The following is a 22,639-nucleotide window of genomic DNA, read 5'->3' as shown; positions in this document are numbered from 1 at the left end:
CTCCGCATCCTCCTCGCCACAGCATCTGTCATTTCCTGACTTGTTGATTTTAGCCATTCTGACTGGTGTGAGGTGATATCTCATTGTGGTTTTTGATTTGTATTTCCCTGATGGCCGAGTGATATGGAGCACTTTTTCCATGTGTCTGTTGGCCATCTGGATGTCTTCTTTGCAGAAATGTCTGTTCATGTCTTCTGCCCATTTCTTGATTGGATTATTTTGTTCTTTGGGTGTTGAGTTTGGCTAAGTTCTTTATAGATTTTGGACACTAGTCCTTTATCTGATTATGTCGTTTGCAAATATCTTCTCCCATTCTGTCAGTTGTCTTTTTTGTTTTTGTTAACTGTTTCCTTTGCTGTGCAAAAAGCTTTTGATCTTGATGAAACCCCAATAGTTTTTCATTTGGCCCTTGCTTCCCTTGCCTTTGGCAATGTTCCTAGGAAGATGTTTGCTGCGGCTGAGGTCGAAGAGTGTTGCTGCCTGTGTTCTCCTCAAGGATTTTTGATGGATTCCTTTTCGCACATTGAGGTCCTTCAATCCATTTTGAGTCTATTTTTTGTGTGTGGTGTAAGGAAATGGTCCATTTTCATTTTTCTGCATGTGTTGCTGTCCCAATTTTCCCAGCCACCATTTGTTGACGAGACTGTCTTTTTTCCATTGGACACTCTTTCCTGCTTTGTCGAAGATTAGTTGACCATAGAGTTGAAGGTCTATTTCTGGGCTCTCTATTCTGTTCCATTGATCTATGTGTCTGTTTTTGTGCCAGTACCATGCTGTCTTGAAGATGACAGCTTTGTAATAGAGCTTGAAGTCTGGAATTGTGATGCCACCAACTTTGGCTTTCTTTTTCAATATCCCTTTGGCTATTCGAGGTCTTTTCTGGTTCCATATAAATTTAGAATTATTTGTTTTAAAATAAATAAATCTTTAAAAAAGATTTTGTGGAGAATATTTTCAAAGGCGTAAAAATTCTTCACCAAATTGTTCCTTCTTTATTTTCCTCTTAAAACCCGCTATTCACTTCCTTGGAAGAACATGGTGTTTAGTGCCACCCAAAGTGGGCACAGACACCCAGAACTATTGATTTCTGCATCGCAGTCTCTTTAAACGCCAATTTTGAAAGCACTTCTGGGGGGTGGAAATCCGCGATGTCCCGGCCACACAAAGTCAGCGAAAAGTTCCGTACAAAGAAAATAAGCCCTGTTCTGTGCGTCCATGATATACAAGCCATTGCACTCCCTTGTCATTTGTTACCTTACAAGGAGACCTACAAGGCCCGGGGAAGGCAAGAGCCACCAGGTCTGTGCCTGCGGTAAGCGGCAACCCGAGCGGCGTGGGCTGCCTTGCCTTAGGAGAAGGAAGCTTTCTCCCCTCAGCTTTGCCTAACTTTTATCCTAAATTTTAACACGCAAAATATTTTGGTTGGTCACCATATTTTACTTCTCTGCAAAACCAAAATCTGTAGGGATGCATGGCTGGTTCAGTCAGTAGAACATGTGACTCTTGATCTCAGGGTTGTAAGTTTGAGCCCCAGGTTGGGTGTAGAGATTGCTTAGAAATAAAATCTTTAAAAACCCCAACAATCTATCAAATCTATCAAAATGAATTTTTATTGCCATAAATTTCTAAGAGTTAAAATGTTTCTTCTGTGCTCTTTCTGCCATCCTTCCGTGCTGCCATAATGGTGCACGCGAATGCCCTGGCAGATGCCTTCCAGAACAGTAACATCGTTGAAAAGAGAGGCAAACACCAGGTTTTTATTAAGCCATGTTCCAAAGTCATCATCCAGTTTCTCACTGTGATGAGGAAGCACGGTCACATTGTCGAATTTGAAATCGATGATGGTCACAGAGCTAGGAAAATTGTTGTGAACATCACAGGCAGGTGATGGAGTAATATTTGGGCTCAGCCTCAGATTTAATGTACAACTGAAAGATCTAGAAAAGTGGCAGAATAAACCTGCTCCCATCCTACATTGCCCTGACAACCTCAGCTGGCATCATGGACCGTGAAGAAGCAAGACGAAAGCACACAGGAGGGAGAATCCTGGGATTCTTTTTTTTTCTAGGGATGCAATACATACATGCAAATAAAATGCCCTTAATGGGAAAAAAAATGTTTCTTTTGTTTGACTGTTTGCAATCTGGTATAATATATAATAGATCAAAAGCATATAAAATTTATTAGACTTTTGTAGTAAATAATTATCAGCCAGAAAAAAAGTAAAATTATCTTGACAATGAATCTCTTTAGGATATAGATGGCCCTTTCCCCAATTATTTTAATGTATCTGTGGATAAAATAATACTTCTATTTCTGGAAATGAGACAAAAATGTAGCGTTAGTTTTATTTTGAATTTTCCTTCTAAGCTTGGAAATTTTGTGCATATAGATAAGTAGGTGGTAATGGATGGAATTTTTGTTGTAGCAGTTTCACTTAACTGCTTGAATTTCTGCATAATTTTATTTTCTAAATCACATAAGTGAAGTATCATCAAAAACTATTTTAAATAATGTAACAACTTACAAACTTGGTTAGGTCCCTCCTTCTATTTTGTTGGAAGCAAATTATATAAACTACCTGACCTACAAAAATAATTTGTGGGGGGAAGTAGGGGGTGGTAGAAATGGTGTTGAATTGTGTTTTGTTTTGTTTTTTAGTTTAAAACAACTAAATTTTATTTATTTATTTAAAAAGATTTTATTTATTTATTTGACAGAGAGAGATCACAAGGAGATAGGCAGAGAGGCAGGCAGAGAGAGAGAGAGGAGGAAGCAGGCTCCCTGATGAGCAGAGAGCCCGATGCGGGACTTGATCCCAGGACCCTGAGATCATGACCCGAGCCGAAGGCAGCGGCTTAACCCACTGAACACCACCCAGGCACCCCAAACAACTAAATTTTAAAATGAAAAGGGAAAAAAAGGTATGTTTGCACTATGCTTGACATAATGACCTAATGCTAAGGCCCAGAAGCATCACAATGGAAACTTTTGATCTCATTTTAGGGTTTTTTTAATCAAATTTATTGAGGTGTAGTTTACATAAGACAAATGGAAATATTGAAGTATTCAGTGTCATGAGTTCTGGCAAATGTATGTACCATGTTACTGAAGGACCCCAGGTCAGAAACTATAGTATAGCCTATAAGTCTTAACATTCTTTTTATAACCAGCTTATGCTAACTGAGAAACTGTGGGCAGCTGACCATAGATAAGGGAGTCAGCAAGCAGCATAACAGGATAACGAATAGCGAAAATCTGTGTTTAACCCGGCTGTTTTCTGGCTTCTGTATAATAATGCTTCTAATGCTTTGCTAAGAAATGAAAAATTGCTTAAACCCTCGTTTTTTTTTTTTTCCTGTGTAATCAAATAAAGTTATACCCTTCCCCTGTTAAGAATTTCCCCTACTACTAAGTAAAAATTGATAAGGGTTGCCTCCCATACCAAGGCCGGAGACGCAAACCCCAGTACCAAGGGCAGCGGAGACGTACGGTTCAAGCACGTACGCTAGCTGGAGACGTGCGGTTCAGCACGTATACAGATAAAGGTTAGAAACGTGCAATTCAACACGTACCCTCTACTGTACACTACCTGAACGGTGACTGGCCAGAATGTATGGTTGGTTTTTAAAGGATTGGCTACCTATGTGTAGGCCTTCCTGTAATGCTTTGAAAATTACTGGCTAGAAAAGTGAGGGCTCTGATGTAATGGACTGTAAAATTCTATATTAAGGGACTCCCGAAACAGATCGGGGCTCTCAGGCACTGACCCATCCCTCGCGGATTTCATGGTCAAGTTGTCCCTGGGAGTCTCCGAGCATGCCCGAATAAAATCCTCTTGCTTATTGCATCCAGTGGTCTGTGAGTGTGTCCTTGGGTGCGGGTCCTCTAGGGTCTTTCATAACCACTACACCAAACAGTATACAGAGTATTTTGGGTTGTCCCTCAAGTTTCCTCTGGCCCTTTTGTAGTCAGTCCTCCTACTCTTTGTACTTCCTACTTTACCCAGCTATTCATAGGATTTTTATCACTGTAAATTGGTTTTGGGGAAAAAGGGATTTGTTCCTTGTTCTTCGACTCATTTTGTTATCTCCATTTCTGGGAAGCAAAACTTAAATGTAAACATATGCAGCTAATCTAACTACATCATCACAAGACACGCTTCCATTTTTTTAAATGATCGGTTCTTGTGAACTTCAGACAATGCTGCAAATCATTTGACTTAGTTATTTTACTTACTCTCTTTCTAAAGTTTAAAAATTTTGTTTCTTTGAAAGATTTGTAAGATCAGAAGTGATTATGTTGCTCTATATAATCTCAATTTAAATGATTTTATGACTTTGGATTAATTTGAGTTATTGAATAAGTGACTTTTTTTTTTAAGTTTTTATTTTATTTATTTGACAGGCAGAGATCACAAGTAGGCAGAAAGGCAGGCAGAAAGGAGAAAGCAGGCTCCCCGCTGAGCAGGAAGTCAGAACGTGTGGGGGCTCTATCCCAGGACCCTGGGATCATGACCTGAGCCGAAGGGCAGTGGCCTTAACCCACTGAGCCACCCAGGCGCCCCGAAATAAGTGACTTTTGATTACTGGCAATATTCTGAAAAGAAATAATTCATAGAAGAGGGAGGCAAGGAGTGCCTGGGTGGCTCAGTTGTTTGGGCTGCTTTTGGCTCAGGTCATGATCCCAGAGTTCTGGGATTGAGCCCTGCAGCAGGCTCCTTGCTCAGCTGGAAGCTTGCTTCTCCCTCTCCCTCTGCTGTTCCCCTGCTTGTGCTCTCATTCTTTCTGACAAATAAGTAAAATTAAAAAAAAAAAAAAAAAAAAAGAAGGAGGCAAACCATGAGATTCTTAACTCTCAGAAACAACTGACAGTTGCTGGAGGCCAGGTGGGTGGGGGGGGGGATGGGTAACTGGGGGATGGGCATTCAGGAGGGCACGTGATGGAATGAGCGCTGGGTGTTACACACAACTGATGAATCATTAAATTCTACCTCTGAAACTAATAATACACTATATGCTAACTAACTTTAACTTAAATAAAACCTAAAAAAAAAAAAAGAATTCATAGAGACAGATAAAAAGATTACTGGATCATCAAGCAGCTTTTGTATATATACTCTTGTCTGTATTTGTTTTGCACAACTCAGATTAAGGTGGTAAATTCAATGTGACATACATATTGGTGTATTGTGTTAATAAAGTTAGTTACTTCTAAAAGCTGAAGTTAAGTAATATTGTCATCCAATTATATATGTATTTCTGTATGATTAAAACACATACATAATGATGTATTAAAATTAACAACCAAAAAAGGAGAAAACTTGTGATTCAAACTTGGTCTTGGAATATTCATTATACTTTTAAAAAGTTGTAGAAAAAATTTCTTTTTTCCTTTAGTATAATCCGCCTAGCTAGCAGAGATTTATTTTAGAATACTCTTAGTATCCTGATAACTTTGAGTGTTTTGTGCTGTCATTTTATCAACTTATTTTTGAAATAAGTAAAATCCCTTTGCTTCTGAGAGACCTAAAAGTTACATTTCATGTTACCATCTTTATGTTTATTTTTAAATGTTTTATTGTCACTCTGGTTATTAGGATAGCAAAATTTAAAACAATTGCTCACTCTCAGGTACCTGTGCACTAATCAAGTAATCAGTTTCTGACAGAATTTTTTTTGTTTTTTGTGTTGCCTTTCTGAAACCCAGAGATCCTGGATTCAGAAATTAAAAAACTGTCAATATCTTTAAATCTAAAAAAAAAAAAGAAAAAGAAAAAGAAAAAAAATCATTACCCACTTGACCACTGGATGGCACCAAAGGCTTAATCTTTTACCTTATAAAACAGGAAGAAGTAATTAGAAGTAATTCGTAATTACTAAAACAGAAGTAATTAGGCATACTCTATATATTTTAAATTAATTCTACATTATCAAAAGAGTTACCCTGTCTATCAAACCCATGATGTGGAAAAAGCTGACAAAGAGCAGGAGTTCAGCCTTCCTTGATTAATTCTGTTCAAGTAAAAAAAAAAAAAAAAAAAAAAAAAAAATTTAACATATTTTATAAAAATTTTTTAAAACCACTCAATTAATCAGTCAATCAATTAATTAATTTGGAGAGTGAGCAGGAGGAGGGGCAGAGAGAGACGGAGAGGATCTCAGGCAGACTGCACTGAGTGTGCAAAGCCCACACAGGGCTTGATCTCAGAAACCTGAGATCATTACCTGAGTGGAAATCAAGACTTGGACACTCAACCAACTGAGCCACCCAGGTGGCCCTCCACCAGAAAGTTTTAGAAAAATAAATGAATTATGTAAGGTTGCAGGATAGAAAATTAATATACAGGAATTGGTTGTATTTCTAAATAATAATAATAGCAAGCCTAATAAACCATCAGAAAGAAATTAAGAAAATAATCCCCTTTACAATTGCATCCAAAAGAATACAATACATAAGTATAATTTTAACTAAGAAGGTAAAAGACGTGTATCTTGAAAATTATAAGACCCTGATGAAAGAAATTTAAAGGACGATACAAATAAATAGAAAGGCATACTGTGCTTATGGACTGGAAGAATTAATACTGTTAAAGTGTCTGTACTACCCAAAGCATATAAACAGATTCAATGCAATCTCTACCAAAATACCAATGGCAATTTTCACAGAACTAGAACAAATAATCCTACAATTTGTATGAAACTACAAAAATGATCCCCCCCAAAGCCAAAGAATCTTAAGAAAGAAGAACACAAGCAGGAGGTCTCACAATCCCTGATTTCAAAACTACACTACAAAGCTGTAATTAATCAAAAACTTGTATGGTACTGGCACAAAAGCAGAATGCTCATAGATGAGTGGAGCAGAAAGAAGAGCCCCAGAACTGAACCCATGCTTATATGATCAATTAGTCTATGACAAAGGAAGGGAGAATATACAACGAGGAAATGACAGTTTCTTTAGCAAATGATGTTGGAATGGACTATTACTTGGTGATCAAAAAGAATGAAATCTTGCCATTTGCAGCAATGTGGCTGGAATTATAGGGTATTATGCTAAGCAAAATAAGTCAGAGAAAGACAAATATTATATGATTTCGCTCATATGTGGGATTAAGAAACAAAACAGAGGAACATGAGGGAAGGAAAGGAAAATAAAAAAAGATAAAAAACAGAGAGCAAGACAAACATAAGAGACTCCTGGGGCACCACTGGGTGGCTCAGTGGGTTAAGCCTCTGCCTTCGGCTCAGGTCATGATTCCAGGGTCCTGGGATTGAGCCCCACATTGGGCTCTATGCTCAGCGGGGCGACCTGCTTCCTCCCCACCCACCCCCCCCCCCCCCCCCCCCCCCCCCCCCCCCCCCCCCCCCCCCCCCCCCCCCCCCCCCACAGCTGCCTCTGCCTACTTGTGATCTCTCTCTCTGTCAAACTAAAATAAATTAAAAAAGAAAAAAAAAGAGAGACTCTTAAAATATAGAGAACAAACTGAGGGTTGCTGGATGAGAGGTGAGTGGGGGGGATGGGGTAACTGGGTGACGGGCATTAAGGAGGGGCACTTGTTGGGATGAGCATTGGGTGTCGTATGTAAGTGATGAATCACTAAATTCTACTCCTAAAATTAATACTACACTGTATGTTAACTAACACATTTAAATTAAAAAACAAAACAAAACAAAACAACCATAAATGGTGTTGAGAAAACTGGATGGCTATGTGCAAAAGAAGGAAACTCAACCACTTCCTTATATCACATACAAAAATAAACTCAAAATGTATTAAAGACCTAAATGTGAGACCTAAAACCATAAAAATCCCCCCAAAACATGGGCAGTTCACTCTTGGAAATTAGTCTTCACAATTTACATATATTTTTGGATCTGTCTCCTCAGGCAAGAGCAACAAAAGCAAAAATGAACTACATTTTCTGTGGTTGTGTGGTTGGGATTCCAGCAAACTAAGAAGCCCCTTTTTTGTGTGTGTGTGAATATTTTACATATTATTTTAGAGAAAGAGAAAATAAGAGTGAGTGGGGGGGGGGGAGGAGCAGAGGGAAAGGGACAAGCAGACTCTGTGCTGAGCAAGGAGCCTGACTTGGGGCTCAATCCCATGACACCAAGATCATGAGCTAAACTGAAATCAAGAGTCAGAAGGGTAACCTACTGAGCCACCAAGGCTCCCCCCCCAACTAAAAAGCTTTTGCACAGCAAAGAAAAGCCATCGACAAATGGAAAAGATAGTCTACTGAATAGGAGAAGAAATTTACAATTATATTTTGGTAAGGGGTTAATATCCAAAATATATTAAGGAATTAATACAAGTCAACACACAAAAAGCAAATGATCCAATTAAAATATTGGCAGAAGACCCAAATATAGACCTTCTTCTCCAAAGAAATATATACAAATGACCAGTGGCTGGGTGGCTCTGTTGGTTAAGTGTCTGCCTTGGCTCAGGTCATGATCCTGGGGTCCTGGGATCTAGCCCCGCATTGGGTTCCCTGCTCAGTTGTGGTGCCTACTTCTCCCCCGTCTCCCTCCTCCTGCAGCTCCCCCTGCTTGTGTGCTTTCTCTCTCTCTCTCCTCCATCAAATAAATAAATAAAAATCTTAAAAGAATAAAAAAAAAAAAAGAATATATACAAATGACCAATAGAGTGCTCGCTTCGGCAGCACATATACTAAAATTGGAACGATACAGAGAAGATTAACAAATGACCAACAGACATGGAAACTATGCCGAACATCACTAATTACCAGGGAAATACAAATCAAAACTCACAATGAAAATATGACTTCGTGTCTGTCAAAGTAGTTAGTATAAAAAAAAGCAAACACGAAATAACAAGTGTGGGGGAGAATATGGAGAAAAGGGAATGTTCCTGTGCTGTTGGTGGGGAATGTACATTGGTGCAAAAAAAAGGAGCCTAAAAAAATGAGCCCACAATAAAAAACATTAAAATATTTTTAATTTTAAAAGCCAAATTAAGATAAAAGTACAAATTTCCAGTTTTATAAAAATAAATAAATCACAGGGATGTAGGCAATGATATTTTAGTAGCTATGTATGGTGACAGACGGTAAGTAGGTGCTTACTGTGATGACCTTTTGTAATGTAAAAAAATGTCAAGTTACTATGATGTACATCTGGAACTAATACAATATTGTATCCCAACTATACTTCAATAAAAATAAATAGTAAGACCTTTGCTTTGTCAAATACACAACAAGGAGTTCTTTATGTCTTAATCAGGCTAAATAAAAGAGACCATCCAATTAATGGTACTGAATTTAAAAAAATTCTGAAAAAATATATTATTTGGTTAATTCTGTACCTTAGGGGAAGGGGAATTGTGTAAGAAAAACTGTTCTAAAAATTAAAAATAAGGCAAAATTTTGCTTGCTTCGTTATTTAATATCATACTTGAATAGTTTCTCACAATCCTGCCTGATCAAAAATCTGGGTATCTTAGGGATTGCAACTTGTATAAAAAGAACCCAGCCAGGCCTGTACTATTAAAGATTAATCTGGAGAAAACTGGTAAGGTATGATGGCTTTGCTTTTTCTCTGGTAAAGAATATAAAGGTCAAGGTTATGATTTTATTGCCTTGTTATACATTAACCATTTTTAATCTTTAACAGCTTTTCCTGACTACATACTCTCAGCTTCGCAATTTTTTTTTTGTCTTTGAATCATCTCTCTCTCGTATTCTTCCCAGTTCCTTCATTAATGAGTTTGGTAAGACTTCAAAAAGTCTAAAAAAATACATTTCTCTCAGAGTTAGGCTTTTAGAGTGGAAATGCAGAGATAACCGGAGGAGCCTCATTAGAAACGGAACAAGACCACCGGGCTCCCCACCGCCACACACACAATATGTCTGATAAACCAACATCACTGCGACTGTTCCCACTGCTTCTAAATGCTACTGTTTGGTCTGTTGTTAGGAACGGGACTTTACCACAGCCTGGTGTTGAAGACACCTCCTCAGCCACTTCTGTTCCAGAACTTCTCCTTTTCTTATCACACTGCTTCCCCAAAAAGCCAGTTGCTGCTTCTGTCACCTTTGTCAGTGAAATGATTGTGAGTGGGTCTCCATTTTCTCCTGTTGTCCAGTTTTAAAATTGCAGTCTCAGGTGGATGAACTTGATTGGTGGCTTCAAAAGAAGGCTAGGGGATTGCCTTTTTGATTTCTACTATGGGGAGGCAGGACTCAAAAGATAGGGACCAACTATTTTGGAGTATTCTACAGATTTCCAAATCCCATAGCCAGCCAGAAACCATAAGCAGGGTCCATACATGGAAGTGAGAGGTGCTGTGTGGAAGGTCTGCTGTGAATAAGGGTTTTGGTTCAGAGGCTCCTAAAGCCCGGTTGACCTACAGACTCCCAAGAGATAATAAAAATGGTTGTTTTTGTTTTAAGCCACAAAATTCAGGGGTGGCTTTTACACAGCAAAATAACTGAAACATACATGGTGTATTTTTTATGGTGTGCCTGCCTTCTTCACTCAATATTGTTTCTATTAGATTTATCCATTATTGAAATACCAGTTTTATTCATAATCATCACTTATACAGTATTCCATTGTATGGATAGACAACATTTTGTCTATCCATTTATTGTTCGGAGCTATCTTTTTTTTTAAATTTTTTAAAAGATTTTTATTTATTTGACAGAGAGATCACAAGTAGGCAGAGAGGCAGGCAGAGAGAGAGAGAGAGAGGAGGAGGAGGCAGGCTCCCTGCTGAGCAGAAAGCCTGATGCGAGGGGGTCTCCATCCCAGGACCCTGGGATCATGACCTGAGCTGAAGGCAGAGGCTTTTAACCACTGAGCCACCCAGGTGCCCCTGTTGAGAACTATCTTGTTAAGCTATTTGAGAATAACCTGTGGACATTATGAGAGTGTGCCCTAAATAGTTTGGCACGTTTGTGTTTGAAGAACAAGGACGTTTCTCAATGCATTACCATAATACTAACATCCCCTCCAAGACACTTAAAATGGAGACGATGTTATCAAATATACGCAGTCCCATATTAAAATTTCTCCTCTTGTCCCAGTAATGTCCCATAGTAAATGTTTGTTTTTATTTTAAGCTGTTAAATTTTGGCATCATATGTTTTACAATAATAGATAACCAATATAGTGGGTATGGCAGCACAGATGTTCTGGGGATTTGGTGATCCACAGTTCCCTGTGTCTGTTCATTTGTCCCCCATTTCATATCTCATAGTTCAAATCCATCCCAACCAGTGGCCTTATCTTAACAAAGAGACCCTATGGGGTTAATAGAACAATTAATAGCTCTATGACTCTTATCTATAGGTTTTTTGAAGAAAATGATGTCCTTTCAAACTGCTACATTTAAAAAAAAAAAAGTTCTCATTCATCTTGAGTTTTGGATGAAAAGCTTTTAATTTATTTCTGTATTCTTTGTATGCTCTCTAGGGAAGTCTGAGGCAGTCAGCCTATAAAGGTGGGAACCAAAACACCTCAGGGAAATCACTCAGCATTTGTCTGATACCTTCCCTAATCTGAAACCTGGTTGTGTGTTACGTGGTGTGTGAGGTCAGTGTGACAGTTCAGTGATGTTTCGGTGGCCCTGATGGGTTAGCACTGAGTGCATTTCCCTTCCCTCAGTACGCCCACCACGTTTAGCTTGAAGTTTGAATTTGAGCCATGTGCTGGCTGATTTTATGTCACCTGGGTTAGCCTAAGGTACCCAGATATTTGGATCACGTGTAGATATTGCTGTGAAGGCATTTCTATTTATTTTATTTATTTATTTTTATTCATACACACTGTATATTGTAAAGGAGAACATAAAATTATATTCTTATAGACATTCTCAGTTTTGTACCATATCAAGTTAGATTCCTTGAGTGCGAAGGCATTTTTGAAGATGAGATTTAACATTTTAAATCAGTAGATTTTGAGTAAAGCTGAATTACCCTCCATAATGTGGGTGGGCCTTCCAGTCTGTTGGAGGACTTCAGAGGAAAAGACCGAGGTTCACTGAAGAAGAGGGAATTGTGTTTTCCAGACTGCCCTTGGGCTTGGGCTGCAGCATCAGCCCTGTCCCCAACCTGCCCTGCAGTCCCCATGATCACATGAGCCCAATTCCTTAAAATAAGTCTCTCTTTATATATACATCCTATTGGTTCTATCTCTCTGGAGAACCCTGACTATTAGGATTCCCAGGGAAGGCACATCCCAGAAAAATCCACTCTCCTCCATGTGAACAGAGTTTAGATGAATATTGAACATTTCATCCTTCATCTCTGAGTTTTTAGAGCACATAGACTGTATCACACACATCATACAACTCTGTCAGAAGCATTGTTGAACCAATTCCCACACCCAGCGCTTTTGAATAAGCTCAGTGGAACTAAAACACGTTTTTCTTCTTACGATGTATGCCCGTAAGCCAGCAGAGTCAAGAATTTGGTAAGGACGGCCAAAGATAATGCGTCATCCATTCTGGCTCATTCTATAAAAAAGAACATGTTTATTAGGTTCTAAAACATTTGGGACAAAATAAATAATAGTTATTATTGGAGAGAAGCTGCTGTAAATGTAGGGAGGAATCTAAGGTTTTCTAATTTCTATCCCCCCTTTCTAAATCGTGATCTTCAACTGAACACTTGAACTGCATTTATTTAGTCAGATGGAAAAATACAGGGGCATTATCTAATATCTGTCATGGAAATATAAAATAAATTGCTCTCAGAACTATGATTTTTCTTTTCTTTGAGTCCTTACCTTTACAAAAATCTTACATGCAAATGGTAGAATTATATTCCTCAGTTGACAGCACACGGTCATCACTGGTCCATACCAAATCTTTTCCCTGTTTGTTATCATTAATTCCTTTTTTTAATGCACATTCCAGTTTTTCCTTCCTTTCACGGAAAGCAACCCTTCTCATGTATTTTGTATATACCTTTTTGTTATAAGTATTCTTGAAAAATGTGTGGTTTTGTATTTATTTTTTATTCAAAGTGAATTGCTTTGTGCTTATAGAACATTCTGGTTTTTTTTTTTTTCTTTCTTTCCCCTCAGCCCTTCGTTTTAAAGACCGACGCATGGTACTTTTGTACACTCGTAGCATTTTTCCCACTGTCTCTCTGGTAGACATGAAGATTGCTTCTATCTCTTTGCTACTGCAAGTAAGTTACAAAGAATGTCCTCCCATAGGTCTCTTCAGGGAGGCAGTTGCAAAGGGGTGTATTTCCAGGAGCAGAATTGTTGGATCCTGGAATGTTTTTTCACTTGATTAAGTAGTACAAAATTTTCTCCAGAATGGCTACACAAGTATACATTTCCTCACCAACATTTGACACAATCAAGCTCTCATGTTTTTCCAGTCTAATAGGTATAAAAGTAATGTATAAATTTGCTTTATTGTTATTTTTGTTGAGTTTGGTTATCTCTTCAAATGCTCATCAGCTTCTTTGTTTCCTTTTCTGTAAGGTCCCTGTATATGACTTTTGTGCATTTTTCTCTAGGGTTGATGCCTTTTGGGTTTCTGTTTGCAGTTCATTGTATATATTCTAGATATTATCCCTAAGTGGTTTTCAGACAATGCAAATATGCTCTCCTATCTCGTAATTTGTTAATAAGAGTTGTTTATGGTGTCTGTTAAAAAAAAATCTTCAATTTTAATGTAACAAAATAATAAAATATTTGCCACTACGGTTTCACAAAGTTTTATATAAAGAAATACTTCCCTATCTAGTCCCAAAGATAATTTTTATATTTTATTCTGTTATGTTTAAAGTTACACATTTCTTTTCTGTGGCTTCAACTCACCTGCTATTGTATGTGGCATTAAATAGGATCTGGCTTTATTTTTCTTTGTAGAGTGAGCTGCTTTTTTTTTTTTTTATTTCTAATAGCACCTATTAAATAATCCACAATTTCCCCCATTAACTTATGGTGCCAACTTTATTGTATATTAGATTGCTGCATAAATATGTTTGGTCTCCTCTCAGCTCTCTCTCTCCGTATCTCATTTTGGAATTTTGTTCTCTTGTCAGTTAATATATTTTTAGTAATTTAATTTATTTATTATAAATATTTGGTTTTTTTTAAAGGTTTTTATTTATTTATTTGAGAGGGAAAGAGATAGAGACAGAGAGCACAAACAGGGAGAGGCAGAGGGAGAGGAAGAGGGCGAAGCAGATGCCCACTGAGCTGGGAGCCCAACATGGGGCTGAATCCCAGGACCTGGAGTTCATGACCTGAGTTGAAGGCAGAGGCTTAGCCGTCTGAGCCACCCAGGCACCCCCAATTTATATATATGTTAGACTTCTTTATAATTATAGTTTCTGTTGAATGTCTTAATGTTTAGGACATTATGTTTGAGACATGTATGTTTACTTAAAGGTTTGCTTAGCTATTTGAAGACCATTATTACATCATACATAGTTCAGAGTGAACTTATAAATTTCCCCAAAAAGGTTAAGTGGAGTTTTGATTGAGATTACACTCAATTTAAAGATAAGGTTAGGGAGCAATTGATATCTTTATAAGGTTGTGATTCCATCCAAGAATGCAAAATGACTCTCCATTATTTCAAATCATATTCAATGGATTTTTTTTGAGTTTTACATTTTTCTATGATTTTTTTTTTTTTTTAACAGAGTGTGGGAGTGGGTTGGGGTAAGGGACATCGGAGAAAGGAAAAGAGGAATCTTTCAAAGCATGCTCCATGCCCAAGGTGGAGCCCTACATAGGGCTTGATCTAATGACCCTAAGACTGTGTGTGATGGGAGACAAAATCAAGAGTGGCGTGCTTAACTGACTGAGCCACCCAGGCGCCCTGGCCCTCTATGACTTCTTAATTAAGCTTGTCAGTAGATACTTTATGTCTTTTGGCTAATGTAAAGTGATTTCTAACTTTTATTTATCTCTCTCTCTTTTTTTTTTTTTTTTAGAATCTAATCCTCAATGTGGTTTTAATTTGAATCTCCCTGATGGCTAGTGATGATGAACATTTTTTTCATGTGTTCTGGATAGCCATTTGTATGTCTTCATTGGCAATGTGTCTGTTCATATCTTCTGCCCATTTTTTGATTTGATTATCTGTTTTGTGTGTGTTGAGTTTGAGAAGTTCTTTATAGATCCTGGATATCAACCTTTTGTCTGTACTGTCATTTGCAAATATCTTCTCCCATTCCGTGGGTTGCCTCTTTGTTTTCTTGACTGTTTCCTTTGCTGTGCAGAAGCTTTTGATCTTGATGAAGTCCCCAAAAGTTCATTTTTCGCTTTTGTTTCCTTTGCCTTTGGAGACATATCTTGAAAGAAGTTGCTGTGGCCGGTATCAAAGAGGTTACTGCCTATGTTCTCCTCTAGGATTCTGATGGATTCCTGTCTCACATTGAGGTCTTTTATCTATTTCGAGTTTATCTTTGTGTACGGTGTAAGAGAATGGTCGAGTTTCATTCTTCTACATACAGCTGTCCAGTTTTCCCAGTACCATTTATAGAAGAGACTGTCTTTTTTCCACTGTATATTTTTTCCTGCTTTTGTCGAAGATTATTTGACCATAGAGTTGAGGGTCCATATCTGGGCTCTCTACTCTATTCTACTGGTCTGTGTGTCTGTGTTTTGATGCCAGTACCATGCTGTCTTGGTGATCACAGCTTTGTAGTAAAGCTTGAAATCAGGTAACGTGATGCCACCAGTTTTATTTTTGTTTTTCAACATTTCCTTAGCAATTCAGGGTCTCTTCTGATTCCATACAAATTTTTGGATTATTTGCTCCAGCTCTTTGAAGAATACCGGTGGAATTTTGATCGGAATGGCATTAAAAGTATAGGTTGCTCTAGGCAGTATAGACATTTTAACAATGTTTATTCTTCTGATCCAAGAGCATGGAATGGTCTTCCATCTTTTTGTGTCTTCTTCGATTTCTTTCATGAGTGTTCTGTAGTTCCTTGAGTACAGATCCTTTACCTCTTTGGTTAGGTTTATTCCCAGGTATCTTATGGTTCTTGGTGCTATAGTAAATGGAATCAATTCTCTAATTTCCCTTTCTGTATTTTCATTGTTAGTGTATAAGAAAGCCACTGATTTCTGTACATTGACTTGTATCCTGCCACGTTGCTGAATTGCTGTATGAGTTCTAGTAGTTTGGGGGTGGAGTCTTTTGGGTTTTCCATATAAAGAATCATGTCATCTTCGAAGAGAGAGAGTTTGACTTCTTCATTACCAATTTGGATATCTTTTATTTCTCTTTGTTGTCTTATTGCTGTTGTTAGGACTTCTAATACTACGTTGAACAAGAGTGGTGAGAGTGGGCATCCTTGTCGTGTTCCTGATCTCAACGGGAAGGCTGTGAGCTTTTTCCCATTGAGGATGATATTTGCTGTGGTCTTTCATAGATAGATTTGATGAAGTTCAGGAGTGTTTCCTCTATCCCTATACTTTGAAGCATTTTAATCAGGAACGGATGCTGGATTTTGTCAAATGCTTTTTCTGCATCAATTGAGAGGACCATGTAGTTCTTCTCTCTCTCTTATTGATTTGTTCTATCACATTGATTGATTTGTGAATGTTGAACCATCCTTGTAACTCAGGGATGAATCCCACCTGGTCATGGTGGATAATCTTTTTAATGTGCTGTTGGATCCTGTTGGCTAGGATCTTGTTGAGAATCTTAGCATCCATATTCATCAGTGATATTGGTCTGAAATTCTCCTTTTTGGTGTGGTCTTTGCTTGGTTTGGGGGTCAGGGTAATGATGGCTTCATAAAAAGAGTCTGGAAGTTTTCCTTCTGCTTTGATTTTTTGAAACAGCTTCAGGAGAATGGGTGTTATTTCTTCTTTGAAAGTTTTTGTAAAATTCCCCAGGGAATCTGTCAGGTCCTGGGCTCTTGTTTTTTGGGAGTTTTTTTTTGATCACTGCTTCAATCTCGTTACTAGAATATCAGTCTATTCAGGTTGTCAATTTCTTCCTGGTTCAATTTTGGGAGTTTATAGTTTTCCAGGAATGCATCCATTTCATCTAGGTTGCTTTGCTTATTGGCATATAACTGTTGATAATAACTTCTGATGATTGTTTCTATTTCCTTGGTGTTAGTTGTGATCTCTCCCTTTTCATTCATAATTTTATTAATTTGAGCTTTCTCTCTTTTCTTTTGAATTAGTGTGGCCAATGGTTTATTGATCTTATTTCAAAAAACCAGCTTCTAGTTTCATTGATACGTTCTACTGTATCTCTAGTTTCTACCTCATTTATCTCTCTCTAATATTATTTCCCTTCTTGTGCATGGAGTTGGTTTAATTTGTTGTTGATTCTCCAGTTCTTTAAGGCATAAAGACAGCTGGTGTATTCTGGATTTTTCAGTTTTTTTTTGAGGAGGCTTGGATGGCTATGTATTTCCCCCTTAGGACTGCCTTTGCTGTATCCCATAGGTTTTGGACCAAAGTGTTTTCATTCTCATTGGTTTCCATGAATTGTTTCAGTTCTTCTTTGATGTCCTGGTTGATCCAAGCATTCTTAAGCAAGGTGGTCTGTAGCTTCCAGTTGTTTGAGTTCCTTCTGAACTTTTCCTTGTGATTGAGCTCCAGTTTCAAAGCATTGTGATCTGAGAATATGCAGGGAATAATCTCAGTCTTTTAGTATCAACTGAATCCTGATTTGTGACCCAGTATGTGTAGTCTATTCTGGAGAAGGTTCCATGTGCACTTGAGAAGAATGAGTATTCTGTTGTTTTAGGGTAGAATGTTCTGTATATATCTATAAGGTCCATCTGGTCCAATGTGTCTTTCATGCTCTTGTTTCTTTATTGATTTTCTGCTTCGATGATCTGTCTATTACCGAGAGAGGCGTGTTAAGGTGGTATTGTTTTTTAGGACTGATTGATTAATTTATTTGAGAGAGAGAGAGAGAGAACATGAGCAGGGGAGAGGAGCAGAGGGAGAAGCAGCCTCCCTGCGGGGTTCTGTCCCAGGATTCCAGGATCATGACCTGAGCCAAAGGCAGATGCTTAGCCGACTGAGCCACAACATGACCCTTTACTGTATCTTTTATTGGTTATTCTGATGTAGGGAAGTGTTAGTAATTTTTGTAAAGTCTATAAGCCTTGATACATTCTTTTGTTATCTTAATAGTTTGCTGCTTCTATTTTTTTTTTATTTCTGAGCAGATGATCATATCATCTGTAAATTTATCTGATTTGCTCACATCTCTTTCTTTCCTTATGCACCAGTCTAAACTCTAGTGCGATGTTTTACTAGTAATCATAGTCATTGGTCTTTGACACCTAAATTTTTCCCATTATGTATGCTGCTTGTTATAGATTTTTTGGAGTATGACCTTTACCAAGATAAGAAGGCTTTATATGATTCTGGGTTCCTTAACTGGTTTTTTTTTCAAAAATTGCAAATGGTTATTGATTGAGAAAAACAGATGATTTTTCCTCTTTAGTCTATGATTATGGGGAATTACAGTAATATATTTTATTATATTGGAAGCTTCCTTGAATTCCAAGGATCTTTCATTTGATCCCCATGTATTATTATTTTTTTCTAGTTTTTATTTAAATTCCAGTTAGTTAACAGTGTAATATTAGTTTCAGGTGTACAATATAGTGATTCAACAAACACTCTGTGCTCATCACAAGTGTGCTCCTTAATCCCCATCACCTATTTCATCCATCCCTCCACCCACCTCCCATCTGGTAACCATCAGTTTGTTCTCTATAGTGTGTATTATTATTTTTAATACTGTTGAATTCAGTTCATAGATAATTATTTATTTTTTCCATCTATGTTCAAAGTGAGATGGGTCTATTGTTTTCTTTCCTTGAATTTTCCATACCTCAATTTGAAATCAAGATCACGCTAGCTTGATAAAATTAGTTGAACAGCTTTAATGTTTTTTTTTTTTTTTCTATTTTCTGGGAAAAAAAAGATAGGAGTTGTATGTTCCTTAAATGTTTGGTTTAATTCATCTGTGAAACCGTGTGGGCCTTTTAAAAAATTATTTTATCAGATGCCATTAGCAACTTTCTTCATTTCTTCAATGTTTGTTGATATATACAAATTTTTATTTCTTGTGCAAATTGCATTAGATAAAGTTTTTCTACGAGTTTATCTATCTTACCAAAAGTTTTCCAATTTATTAGCATATACCTGTTCATTATACCCTTTTTTATGTTTTGTATCTATCTGTAGCTATTCCCACATTTGTGTTTCTTCATTTTTTTCTCCCCTTTATTCATGACCAGTCTTGTTCCAAAATCTGAAAAACTTGCAAATATTTTTTTAAGAAGCAGCTAGGTTTTAGTTTTATGAGATTTTACTACATAGTTTTTGTTCTTTATTAAATTACTTTCTGTTCTGTCTTTATTATTTCCTTCCTTCTTATTTAAGCTTGCTCAATTGCTCTTTCTTAAAATTTTGGAGAGATTTTTAGGTCATTTATGTTTAACTTTTCTTGTTCTAATAAATGTATTTGAAGCTATAAAATTCTGAGTACTACTTTAAACTGTATCTCGTAATATTTGATATGCAACATTTTTACCATGTAGTTCTAAATGCGTTAATTTCCTTTATGGCTGCCTTGTAAATCCAGGCTATTTATCAGTATTTTCTTAGTTTGCAAACTATCTGAATTTTAGGTATCCTTTTGATATCAAGTTCTAATTTTATTATAATATGGCTACAAAATGTAGCTTTTTTCAAAGATACTGATACTTTGAAATCTGTTGTAGTTTTCTTTGTGGCATCATGCATATTGTTTTAGCAAACCCCTCTGTGTGACTTGAAAATGTATACATGTATAGGAGTTGCTTTCATTGGATGCCTTTTTTTTTTTTTTTTAAAGATTTATTTATTTACTTGGTTGGGAGAAGCAGAGGCAGAGGGACAGAGAAAATCCTCAGCCGACTGTCCACTGAGTACGGAGCCCCACGCAGGGCTCAGTCCATAACCCTGAGATCTTGATCTGAGCCAAAATCACGAGTCAGATACTTAACTGACTGAATCACCTCTGGCTAGTTTTCATTTCAATGAATCTCTCTTTTTTTTTTTTAATTGAAGTAGTTGACACACAATGTTACACTAGTTGCAGGTGTACAACATAATGATCCCACAAGTTTAAATGTTATGTTATGTTCACCACAAGCATAGTCACCATGTGTCACCATACAACACTATTACAATGCCATTGACTATATTCTCTATGCTGTAGCTTTTTAAATGATTTTGATTTATTTTTAAAAATTGAAAAAAATTTTTTAAAATGATTTGATTTATTTTTTAAAATATTTTATTTATTTATTTTCCGTAGAGAGAGAGCGAGCGCGCACACAAGGAGAGAGAGGAGAAGCGGCTTCTTGCTTAGCAAGGAGCCCAACACAGGACTGGATCCCAGGACCCTGGGATCATGACCTGAGCCCAAGACAGACGCTTAACCGACTGAGCCACCCAGGCGTCCCTAAATGAATCTTTTGAACTTCATACCTAATTTCCTTTTTTTCTTTGCTTTCACTACCTGTAGCTCAGAGCCAGTTGTTTTTTTTTACTTTACCCATCCATAGCTGGGTGATAAATACATGTCCTGTTAAAACTGACTCTCAGAGGGAAAAAAAAAAACACCCCAAATTCTGACCTATAAGGTTCCTGGTTTCTGTAGAATAAATGCTTTATCCAGGCCGATGTGAAACTACCCACAGTCAACAACTGCCTTTCAAAATTCCTGAATATTTTACAGTCTGCTCTTTTTGGCCAGTGTAAGACAGCTCCCGCACTCCATTTTTTTTTTTTTTTTTTTTTTTTAGAGATTCATTTTGTATTTTAGTTTGATCCCTTGGCTTTACTTATTTCTTAGCTTTATTTTCTCTTTGCCCCCCAGTTTCTTCTTCTTCGTCTCATTAAATCGTATCTGCTTCTGTGAGCTGCTATAAGCGCTTTTTGGGATGAGGGACACAAGGACACGATTCTTCAGTCAATAAGGAAAAAAACCAGAGTTCTGACTTTAAATAAAGGCTTAAATCTAGTTTGGCTCCCAAAGTCTGTGCTGGGCTTTTTTGTGGGGTGTGCCGCATGTAGGTGTGGCTCAGGGGTCACAGGGTACTCATGAGAGTTCCAACCTAGAATTAAGGAATCCCTTTTTTTTGCCAGTTCCCTCATGTGGGAAACCCCTTCCACTTTCCTGTCCCCAGGGGCTCCCTTTCTCTAGTTCCTCCATTCCTCTGGCCAGAACCAACTATAGTCTTTCTCTTGGCAATTTAGGGCACTACAGCTTTGTACCTGAAGCTGTGTACCTGTACCTGACTTCTCGGGGCAAAGCTGGAAGATGAAAGAGGGGATAAAATTGAAAAATCACCCATGGGGAGCATTGCCTCTCCAAGCTCTGGCTCTCCTCATTGCCCACATGATTTTGTCTATTTTCCAGAGTCCTTCAGCACTTGCTTTTTGTCTGCTTTCCAGAAGAGTTTTTTCTAGTTGTGATCAGTGGGGAGATTGGCTCTTAAACTATTGTTTTATTTTAAAAAAAGATTCTATTTATCTATTTATTTGAGAGAGACAGAGAGAGCACAAGTAGGAAGAGTGGTAGACAGAGGGAGACAGAGAAACAGATTCCCCGCTGAGTAGGCAGCCCAACGTGGGGCTCAATCCTAGGACCCTGAGATCATGACCTGAGCGGAAGTCACCAAGCCACCTGGGAGCCCCTTAAACTATTATTTTAAACTTCAGAATAAATTAAATATCATGACTAGAAAGAACTCAAGTCTCTATAATTTTAGACGCCCCCCCCCCAAAAAAAGCCACAGGCTCCCAAGGGCATAGGATTGTTTTAGGGTACTTTGAATTTTTATGTTAAGCCTGAGATCCAGAAGGAAAAGCAGACAAAAGCTTCCTGGGGAGCCCATTATGATTTCTGTTTAAATATACCTCTTAGCTGCTTACTTATGAGCAAAATGACATTGAATATTCAAGCTGTAAACCACCTTGGAAATCAATGCCTTCATTTGACAAAGAGGAAATGAGGACTCGTAAAAGGGGAATAATTTGTCCTGTCACTTGGGAAGCACAAGGCAAAGCCTGGACCAGAAGTTAGCCTGTTTAGCTAAATAGTTACTCAGGTATCTGTTATTAACTTCCTAAGTGTCATCTGCTGTACTGGGCTAATATCGCAGATTTCAAGGAGGACTTGATATACGAAGATTGAAAGAACGGAAAATTTTATGTGTTATATGGGAGAGGAAGGGCATATGGTGAAAAAAAAAAAGCTAAATCCCATTTTTCAGTTTTTGAATTTGCTATGATTTTGATTAAGGAACTTACTTTTTCTAAGCCTCCATCTGTCCGTAAATAGACATAGTAGTCTAATGTATAAAAAGGTTTTTTTTGTTTGGGTTATAAAAGAGAAAGCTTATAAGCATGTAACTAATGCCTTGCCCAATGTTTTCATTGTTGTTATTATTCTTCGAAACTCACAAATCCTGAAATTTTACGCACTCATCACGTATTGACCTCTAATGTGAATGAACACAGTAGGGAAAAGGGTATCTGATATCTGGGAGGGAAGGAGCCCCCTCCCCTCACCTCGCCCCCCAGTCACCTAAGCTTCATCTCCCTGAGCACCCATTTTCCATTGACCATACCAGGTTCTGGTCTGAAAGAGTTTA

The 22,639-nt window shown here is 37.6% G+C and overlaps 1 pseudogene; it reads left to right on the top strand.

Moving 5' to 3' along the window:
* The first annotated feature begins 1,404 nt into the window (after positions 1-1,404).
* Positions 1,405-20,911, top strand: LOC123390655 (annotated as a pseudogene).
* The last annotated feature ends 1,728 nt before the right edge of the window (positions 20,912-22,639 follow it).

Source organism: Mustela putorius, unplaced genomic scaffold (genome assembly GCF_011764305.1).
Source record: "Mustela putorius furo isolate JIRA1106 unplaced genomic scaffold, ASM1176430v1.1 tig00000135_pilon_pilon_pilon, whole genome shotgun sequence".
Classification (NCBI taxonomy): Eukaryota; Metazoa; Chordata; class Mammalia; order Carnivora; family Mustelidae; genus Mustela; species Mustela putorius.
Note: the sequence above shows the minus strand (reverse complement) of the source record. Positions and strands in the feature narration are given on the sequence as shown.